The sequence below is a fragment of the Colossoma macropomum genome, unplaced genomic scaffold (assembly GCF_904425465.1).
Source record: "Colossoma macropomum unplaced genomic scaffold, Colossoma_macropomum, whole genome shotgun sequence".
In the NCBI taxonomy this organism is placed as follows: Eukaryota; Metazoa; Chordata; class Actinopteri; order Characiformes; family Serrasalmidae; genus Colossoma; species Colossoma macropomum.
In genome coordinates this window covers 29,486,765-29,497,375 of record NW_023494785.1, presented here as the reverse complement: position 1 = coordinate 29,497,375, position 10,611 = coordinate 29,486,765, and the positions used below count along the sequence as shown (strand labels likewise).

Sequence of the window (10,611 nt, the reverse complement as noted above, 5' to 3'; positions counted from 1 at the left end):
TAATCTTGTTTCCTATCACCTGAAGACTTTCTTGTCCTAGTTTTTTTTTTCTTCCACCTTTTGTTTTTAGGTGTTTTTGGGTGCATTTCTTAAAGAAACAAATACATAGTCAAACAAAGTCATACCTGTCTACAATATTAGTAACACTTTACTGAAGGGCAGCATTTGTAAGACTACAAGACATCTGCATAAGCCTTTTATGACAGCTGACCTAAACCTACCTTTACATTCATAAAAGAATATTCCAACAAGCATCTGTTATCATAAAGGCTGTTTTACTCAGTTTTACCTAAGAAAGTGTAATGATAGCTGATGCTTTTTGGAATAAGTCTTTGTAAATGTTTATGTAGGTATATGTCAATGATCTTGAACCCTGTCTTAGCCCAGTAAAGTTTTGCAATAAAGTCGCTGGAAACTGACCCCATTAGCCATAACCTGGACTACATTTTCCTTACCATGGAGAATCTCCATTCAGAATGGAACCTATATAAAGAGGACTAGGCTTAATCAATTTGCAGGAAGCCAACCCATGGTGTCAGTGAAAAATAGAAAGATTTCAGATTCACGTTTCAGGGGGCTGATATTCTTTGAGGTGATACCATTCTGAGGTTTCATTGTGTTGAATTTTTATTTACGGTTAAAAATAACCTTCAATAAAATGAAGATTAAGATGAAGGAAATGGTGCATCCTCTGGTACATTGCCTGGACATCTAGATTGGTCTCTTGCTGTGGCTTCAGATCCTATAAATAATTAGAGGAGATAATAGTAAAATTTGTTGAAGGTGCAAAAAGTTTAAGGTGCTGTTTGTTATATATGTTTTATAGATATATACAAAACCCCAAGTTGTGTTATTTTTTTACATTTTTTTTGCATAATTTGAAAAGTTCAGTTACCCTTTACAGGGTGTTAGAAATATATATATATAATGTGTATTATATAGTATTATACTTATAGGATAAGTATAAAAAAAAATCTTTTTTACCTTGACTTCTATTAAAAGTTAGGATTGTTTTCGCTTCTGTAAAGTTACCATTTTGGAGATAAGAGGTTTCTAAAAGCAACTATATATGTGCATGTGGTCATCTAACCCACCTTTGGTGTTCAGCTCTATTCATATTTGTTGGCAGAACTGTTGTACTGTCAGTCCCAGTACTACAGCATAAAATCCATGTGAAACCTGATGGTCAAGAAAAGTGTGTCTGTTAATTCTAAAAGGTCTGGCACTGTTGAGCATTTTCAGTTGTTCGTAGATGCCAACTGGAAGCTTTTGTTCTCCTAATAATAGTCTGTCAAGTTCATTATAACATTCATCATGTGCTGTGAAGTTAAGTCTTTTTTTTCTGTTAGAAACTTGTCAGTTTCTACAGTGGCACTATGAAAGTTTTATATTTATTGTACATTGTGAAGGCCCTAAGTATATTTCATCATGATGTGCTATTAGACAGTGTGTGTGTAACTGTGTCTGTAGCCTGCAAATTAAAGAAGCTGTGCAGAAGTGTTGATGCATTTTACACAGTGCTGTACATTCTATATCTGAGACATTTACCGTCTACACACATCTTCTTTACCTTGTTCACGTCACTACCAACTGCTTTTACGTCTGTTTCTTTTTCTTGGTTGAGAATTATGTACATGTCATAATTCATTGTTGAATCATCTGAAATGACAATTAAAGAACTTGTGGTAACTTTAGGTAAACATTTGGTTAAAATAGGTTTGATTTTTAGATGTATTCATCATAACATACTGCCATAGTCAAAGGTGTAATCGGTATAATCTGGAGTTGGTGTCATTTCATCTTGTTGAGGATCATTTGTGGTACCTGGCAGGAAATAAAACACAAACATTTAGAAGATCTTAATAAAATGGAGAGTTTAATAGTTATATGCAATCACTGTATGGTCTCTTATTCTTGTTTGAAAGAGGCTTGTAATTAGAAATGTAACATTCCATGTAGCATGTTTTTCAGTGTTAGAAAAAAAAGCAGGAAATGTATTTAATAGAAAATTACACACAATGCTCAACAGCTACTTATAAGAGCAAATCTATCAGTGTTTAATTTGTCCACTCTTGACTTTTGTGCACCCTCTGCCACTTTAACTCTTCCATCCTTGCAATCTTAAATTCATCCAATTACAGCTGTGTCCTCCCAGCAAAAACTGTGCCTAAAAGTCTTTGTACCCCTTTAAATAGACAACAACATTCACACAAGCAGCTACCCAAACACACCTCAGCTGCCTTACAGATTTCTTCCTCGCACATAGAAGATATTTCTGACAGGATTAAATATGAGAAAATTCACTTGAGATTCCAAACCTGGATTTAAAAAATGATTTAAAAATTCCAAGAAAATGGGACTCCTAACAACTGTGTAAGACCTGGTAGACCACCAACACTGTCCCCATCAGATAAACAGCACTTAAAGCTTTCATCTTTGAGAGAGAGGAGAAGATCAAGCTCCACTCTTGATTCAGATCTGAGAAAATCCACAGGTGTTTCTGTCCATCCTTCCACTGCGAGAAGACAACTCAACACTGAGTCTGAAAGGATGTGTGGCCGTCAAGAAGCTCTTACTGAGAAAAGGAAACATAAAAAAGAAGGAATTTTACACTAGAACTTTGAAAATTGGACTTTTGAGATTGAAGTAATGTTTTAAGAAGTGATTAAATTTGTAATTAAGATTATTTGGATAGTGAGAAGCAGAAAATGCCACCAACTTCTAAGCCTTAATGTTGGATGTGTGGAACAATATTCCTGCAGATTTCTCTGAAAAATTGAAAGCAAGTCTCCTGAAAATAATGGAAGGTTAAAGAGTGGACACATTAAACACAGAAAAAATGTTATATTTCGCCATTGAGGCCTCTGTGTAATTTTCTGTTCTGTTATTTTCTGCTTTTTTTCCTGATGTTAGTGGTCTTTCTGACTGGAAATTAAATAAATGAACGGTGGACTTTGACTGTTGTACCATTCTGTTAATTAAAGGTAAGTGTACAAATAAAGTGTTCACAGAGCAAACACTTCTAACAAATACAGTTTCAGCGCTAAGATGTCTGAGTGGATCCAGCACATTCTTATCAGATGAATTAGACTTATCCCAGGCTGCAGTGCTATGCAAAAGAATCCAACATTCTCCCATGGTAGAGCTAAAATCTCATCTGTTTATCTGTTCACGGGTCCTTAAAGTAAACTACTGAGCTATTAGAAAAGGGGGTTTTTGCAGCAAGGTTATGTTGTTGATTATGTTCTCTAATGAAAAGATGTAATTTCTGAGGAATGTTGTGCATTGAGCAGTCTCAGTGGAAGTGATAATTGAAAGAAAAGGTTCTCTGTCCCCTCATAAAGAGCAAGATTGGTGTCTAATTTAGTGGGTAGACTCCATCCATGCGGCACATTCACCTGTCATCCTGGGGTTTGTGGGAGGGCAGTGGGTACCTAAGCTTTTGTTTTTCATTTTCAAATTAAGCTATTTCTGGATTTGGGTCATTCCACTATTGCAGTGGTAAAAGCCATGAAAATTAGCTCATAATAGGAATAAAGCTAAATGGAAAGTTGATGTCTGTGGAAGCATTTCAGTGCCCAAATTCAAATGGAAATGTAACATGTGAAGTGGACATTTATTCTTATATCCAAATTTTAAATTTCTCACTCATGCAGCTCATGCAGAACTGTGTGTTTATGCTTAATGTGATTATGCAATAATGGTATCAAAATGATTGCGAAATTTGCATTTGCACTTTCTAGTAATGCATTTAAATAGCATTATCAAAGAGAGCACCATGTTAGAAAGAGGGCAAAACTCTCATTTAGTGCTCTCATTCTGTTTACATATGTCTGTGTGTGCCAGTACAATTACAACAAAATCATTTTATGAGTCTATTTTAGGTGCCAGATAAGGTGGAACACAGCAATCTGATGCTCTTTATTTATATTAGGACAGGGCCTCCCAACTTTTTCCACCTCAGGTTCCACCTATTTATCACTAGTAAGCACAGGATAACAAAAAAAGCAAAAAAGTTTTCTTTGGGAAATTTTCAACAAAGCAATTTTCAGGTGCCATGACATGTAATATGTATCACTTAACATTTCTTGCATTTCTAGCTTGCTTTATACCTGAAATCAAATTAGGTGGCAAATTAGGCTAATTCTTTCACTCATAAGTGGACAGTTGTTACTATGAGGAGTGTTTTTTTTTTTAGAGACAAGGAGCAAAAAATAGATGAAGATCACTGATTTTTATGGCAAAGTACTATCACTGGCATACTATGGGCCACTGGCTCCACCTCAGTACTGGCTTGATGGCCCCTTTGTGATCAGTGGCCCAGTGGCTGAGAAACCCTGTTTTAGATGCTGGATTAATCTATATCTGTAGCCAATCAGCCAATGAGGACAATAAATCTCCAGCTACTGATTAAAACAGAAAAATCAGTCACATGTTTGATTCTTCATGAATTGTGTATAAAGACATAGTAATCATCACAAGTGAATATATTGCTCTGTTTCACCCCATCTTCTAACATTAAATCAGCCTCCATGTTTACAGATAAAGCCTTTTCTGCTGGTCGTGCTGTTGGCCCTGCCCTGATGGGATGGTCTGGCAATCTGGTCGAATGCATTTTCAAAGGCTTTTTGCCACAGAATGAAAGTAGGAAAGAATGTCATTTCAAAGAGGAGAGGCGCTGTTTTACATTTGAATTTTGCCATCTTTCTAGCTTGGTGTTCTTGGTGTTCTGCATTATTAGAGAGTGAAAATGCATACAAGATAAATTAAATTGTTAATGATCATTCTGACACAATTACTACACAATCGCATTAAGTATAAATATGCAGTTCTGGAAATACATTTTAATTTAATCATCTAAATCTCTGTGTAAATGAAAAACCAATGTTAGTGTATCAAAGTGTACCAAAATGACACATTGAAACAGTAAAACAGAGGTTGATTTTTTTGTTTTGAGCCCAAAATCGCATACGAGTGGGAAATTGAAATTCAAGCATAAGAACAAATTTCCATTTTACATACTACATTTTCATTTGAATTTTGCTGAGATGCTTTCATAGGTGTTAGTGTACTCTTTGTTCTATTTCTAAATGATCAATGTTCGAGTGATTTTTAGTCATATTGTACATGAAAGACTTCACAAATGCTTTTTATATGAAAGAACAATATGCTTGATTTTTTTTTTCTTTTTTGGTTTAAATGATAAAGCTATTTGTTCTATGTTAAAACGATTTAATGATAAATCTTGTTTCAAGTGTTTGTCAGTGGTATTACAAAAATGTATAATGTCTTTTTTAAAAAGTTGTTTTTGAATTACTTCTTGTACAGATATCTCAAAGAATGAAAGACTAACTCTGAGAAGTTCACAGTTTTTTATTGTTGATAAATTTGGCTAAAATGCAGGAAGCTTCACGTGTTGAGAAAGAGATTGGTGGTGAAACTCGTGCAACATTAGGTAATTTTAAACTAAAAATTACAACATGAATGCAGTATTTAGATTTTTCTACATGCAGTGTGATTTTAAAACTAAAGCGGCATTTCTGTATCTTAGAAAAGCACAGATTTTAGTCATTTTGTCAGTGGTGTTACAGCGTTACGCTCAGTGGTGTTAGTCAACTGATGTTGTACATTTTACTCTTGGATTACAGATCAACCTTTGTGGCCTGTTTGCCACCGCAGTGGTAGAATGACCCTTGAATTGTAAGTTTTCTTTCAGATTTTAAGGTGCTTTTTCACTGAGGTGAAAGGTATGGAAACTTGGCTCAGGACTTGTGAATTGAAGACAACGAGATTACACAGGAAGGACAAAATTGGAAGTGAGTACTTGCTGAAGTCATTCTTTTATGGTGTCATTCATCTCAAAAAGACGGAGACATGATGGAGCGCAGATTTGGTTGTAAAATAGCAGCAGTTCAGGTTCTTGTAACTGGACCTGGCACCTCACTGCTTTGCCCATACAGAACAGGTATAGACAGGATTTTGGCACATTGTACAGCCTTGCTTGATACAGCTCATATATAGTGAGAGTGCTTTGCTGGCAGCATTGGATATTTTTCTTGTCATTTTTTAATCACTGGCGCAAATCATCGCTGCTGTCTCCTCTGTCTTCTTTTTGTAATTCCCCTATTGTGATTCCCTTAGGCATGATATTTTCAGTGTGGAATGACTCACATGCATCTCCACATGTGCATGTTTGTTGTGTTCATTGTTCTCACAGTGATCTTGAGAAACTTTGTAAATATCAGCAGCAGGCATCCCCCTCCATGAGCTACACATTCATTATCAGTCAGTTGAATGCCTTAAACATTGAGGTTGAAACACTTTAAATCATTTGATATTCTTCTTTTTCTTTTCAGTTGTTTTGTGTTTGGAATGAATGAGTTTGTTAAAATTACATCTGAATATAAATGTTGAAAACGTCTGCTTGCTCTTTGGATAACAAGAAAAAGATCATGTACGTCTTGTCTTAATGTGTTCGATTTCCTTTGAGACATGAAGCACCACCACATCATTTCAAACAGCCACTAGCACAGCTTCAATGGACCGCCATACATGTCAACTTAATCCTAATAGGAAGAACAGGGTGTGCGCGCCCCCGCCATTCCCCTGAACTCTTTGCTTTCATTATTCAGGCCCTTTTAAAACTTTCCTGCCAATATTTTATTTATTTATTTATTTACTCACTCAGCTGATACAGATGTTGACTGTTGAGCAAATAGTAATCTTAAATGATCCAAAATCTGTGTGTATGTTCATTTTCTCTGAGTGTTGTGCTACATTTTATAAGCAGCTTTCGTTAAGACATTCATATTGTCAAACGACGCAGCATTTTTTACAGCATGCCAACACTGCAAAATCCACACTGTTCCTCTTGATTTGACAATGTATCATATTTAACATTCCATTCAGGGAATTTTCTATTTCATATGTACACCTGTGTATGTTGCACATGCTGTCTGTTTTTGTTTACCATCTGTTTTGGTATGCTTTTTGAATTTAAGTTAAGTACTCTGGACTTTATTGTGAGGTGGTCAGTATTGCTGGGTGGTGTTATCCAAAAACATGGATGAGTCCGGTTTGGGATGTTACTGTGATGACGCTGCATAGCGCACCAGAATTTTGTGATTTACATTCACGACCATGAAACTGCAGCAGAAGCAAAAAAGCGAGACAGCTATGGACAGCTTAACATGCTTGGAGGAGAACACTAGCGGCCAATTCTGATACATCAGCTAGCAGATGCTTTTGATGGCTGTGGCATCACCAGGGTTAGAGCCAATTCTGAGATGGTTGAGCCACTCAGGAGCACCATAGTACTCTTTTAAAGAACTACTGAAAGGTTCTTTAGATTCTCAAATAGGCCCTCTGGGACCCCCAACACAGGGATAGATCAGAAGTGTTTACTGTCTGGACCAGTTTGAGAACAACTGCTGTGGGGAACCAAATGTTGTTCTGCTATGACATCACTCCAAAGAACTCTTTGGCACATGTTTTATTAAGAGTGCAGGACTGGTTTCAGTTACAGATCCATTCATGCCCGGATCATCAAGTTATCAGCCCCACAGGTGTTTGGGGGCGCCTACTTCACTACCTTTTTGGGTGGTCAGGGAATTTCTCACAATATTTTAGGTTACATGAGGGTTATAGCACCACAATGGTAGCATACAACCTCATGCTGGACATGTCACTGCTGTAAGGTAATAAATATTTTTATTATAACAGCATAATGGGTTATATTTTAACAAGAGCACAAGTTAACCTAAACCAAACAACCAATGAAACATTTCATAAAGCATGCGTCCGCTCTTGACAAGCAAAACATTTGCCTCAATGCTTCAAGCTGAAATGTACATAATAAAGACATAAGAAAGCAGCAAACTTAAAAATCCAAACCGTTTTTATTTATATCTTACCTCTGATGACAACAAGGGCAGTGCACATTTTTATTTAACTCAAATTGCTGACATTTTCTATTTGGCTTTGGAAATGTGCATCCTCTACTCTGTCAAAGTTTCATGTCTCGCTACTTTTGTTGAATAGCTTCAGATTCAAATTATATTCAAAAAACACCAGCTGAACCTGCAAGCTTGACTGAGGTAGTGGCAGATTGTGAAAAGGTTGCTAAGCAGTGATTGGGAGAGAGAATGAAGCGGATATTCTGGATAGACATGAAGATTTTTTTTTCCACAGTAAAGCTCCCACTGCAAATCAGAACAGCTCTTTAGAACTCATAATCGCTTGCGGGGCCCCTTGATGATTTTGGCCCCTGGGCACCTGCTCATAAAACCAAGTGGAATGATCCAGGCCTGGCTCCACAGTTATCTATTGGCAGCTTCACTTTACTGGAAATAAGCTTGACTATTCAAAGATTAAATTTGTCTTTTTGCATGTTTTTAAAGATAACATACCTATTAACTGAACAGAAAAGTCCCTCCAAATGTCATGTAACCTGATGCTGGAGGTGATCTTTCTTAATCTGTCAGACATGCCACAGCATGAACAGTACTCACACTGTGAATTGTAACTCCAATACATGATTTATTATCTTGACTAGACAATAGAGATGGCACCAATCCAGTACCTGATATTAGTATCAGACAGAAAAAATGCTCGATCAGATATAGAATGAGAAAAAATAATAATTCAGATCCAAACCTGTAACAAATCAAGTCTGAATTGGCACGCCTTCACATTGTGTGATGTGATGTTATTTCTTTCTGTGGGGTAGTAGAGCATTTCAGGGGTTTGAGCATGACAGATTACTTAGATTTAAAGGGCCCGTAACACTGAAAACTACATTGTCTTCCTTCAGAGAAAAGTATTTGATGTAGCATGTGAAGATTTTCTAAATTGTATAGTTTTAAAACATATCATTCACTCCTCAGTCTATACAGTCTATGAATGGACAGTAAGCTGGAAAGACAACTAATTTTGCACTCACTGTTTTTGTGATGTCACAAACAGCAACACCAGCAACATATTTGCATACATACATCTAATCAGACTGAAATGGTCCTTCTAACTTCAGCGAATGGACTAAATAACTGTAGGTGCGTGCATATAATATATATGTATGTATGTATGCGTGTGTGTGTGTGTATATATATATATATATACACACACACACATACAATAAAGTTGTAAGGAGCTTTTTCAGCCTGGATTGCTTTTTGAATGAAGTATTGTACAGCCTGTTTAATGCTTGGGGATAAAGAGAGGTTGGAAAATGGCCATGTAAAAATGAATTATGACTGTTTTTGGTACATTGACATAGGTGAACTAAAGGCAAAAAAAAAAAATTAAACACATGAAATATGACCTCTGACCAGTTAAGTGAAGTGCTTACTTTAAAAATTGCTTATTTTAAAGTTAAGCAGTTTTGTGAAATGTTGAATAAAAATGACTTCATTCATAGTTTTCGGCTGTATTTGTAATGCAGCACTATTGCTTTTGACTCTGTTCCAAGTCCAGTCTTATAATTACTTTTCTAAACTTTTAATAGAAAAATGATCATCTGAAAGTTATAATGGAGTTGTGTGAGAGCAGCATTTAGAATGAGAGTGTTCTTCAAGTGAAGATGTTTGACATTGAGAGCTCCACTGCGTGATGAGAGAGTTGAAGCTTTTGGAGAGGCAATCAAGGTGAGAGAGTTTATATGAAAAAAAATGCATTGTAACTTAATGTCATAAGCTGCTTCACAAGCTGTTTAGTACGAATCCCAGCCTGAGAAACAAGAAAATTTCTTCTGAAAAGTATAAGTGTTTGTCATAAATGATGAAATAGTGGCTACTTAGGAAAACCGGACACATGGATTTTCCCCTGTCTGTGCCAACAGACTAAAACTGAGCATGAAACTTTCATGAATGTTTCAAGTTGACACATGATTCACTGTATAATTAAAAGGCTCTAGGTCTCATTCTTCTAATTGCATGTTTGAAATCTCAGGAGTGTATATGTGCAATTTTAAAGAAAGAACTAATTTGCAGTCTTTGAGCACCTTTTTAAAATGGCATTTTTGCTGACAGCTTCCCTTCACTTTCTCCAGCCTAAAAATATGAGTTAGAGAATTGTGGGGGGAAAAAACAGAACCTTACAAAAAAAAACAGTACTTACCACAGCAGAGAGGCAGCAGCAGAGCAGCTGTCACGCAGAGAGACAGCAGTGAGAGCATGCTGGACGAGTGAGAGTGTGGAGGAGAGAAATGCCCTAGACTCCACGTGCTGTGTTTATGTATGGGAGCATGTTGGGCTGGGCTGGGCTAGGGCAGGACTACAGGGTGCAAGTCCATCTAACTTAGATTTAGAGTACTTAGTATTTAATACATACAGTCTTCATGCAAAAGTTTTCAGTCAAATGACGTGTTGTTGATTTTCTAAAATACTTCACAGATCCTCTAAAGGCAAATTTTAATGCACAATGTCTGTTTATAAACCTTTGGACATATGCAGTAGTGTATATTTACAGGTACAGATCATGCTGCCAACATCATGTGAATGTACAGCAGTACTTGTTGGTCTAAAAATTAGCCTGAATTGAATAAGTAATTGTCATGGCCAAACAACAAACAATAATTGGTGCATATTTGCAAGTTGAATGAAAGATCATTGACTT

At 36.3% G+C, this 10,611-nt stretch overlaps 1 long non-coding RNA gene across 1 annotated transcript; it reads right to left on the bottom strand.

The window, feature by feature from the left end:
* LOC118821506 lies at positions 1-10,218 on the bottom strand. The gene is made up of 5 exons (XR_005008341.1): positions 10,114-10,218; positions 1,750-1,824; positions 1,571-1,659; positions 1,095-1,179; positions 1-742 (listed from the first exon to the last, which is right to left on the bottom strand). It is a non-coding gene; the product is annotated as an uncharacterized LOC118821506 (long non-coding RNA).
* Positions 10,219-10,611: the final 393 nt, after the last annotated feature.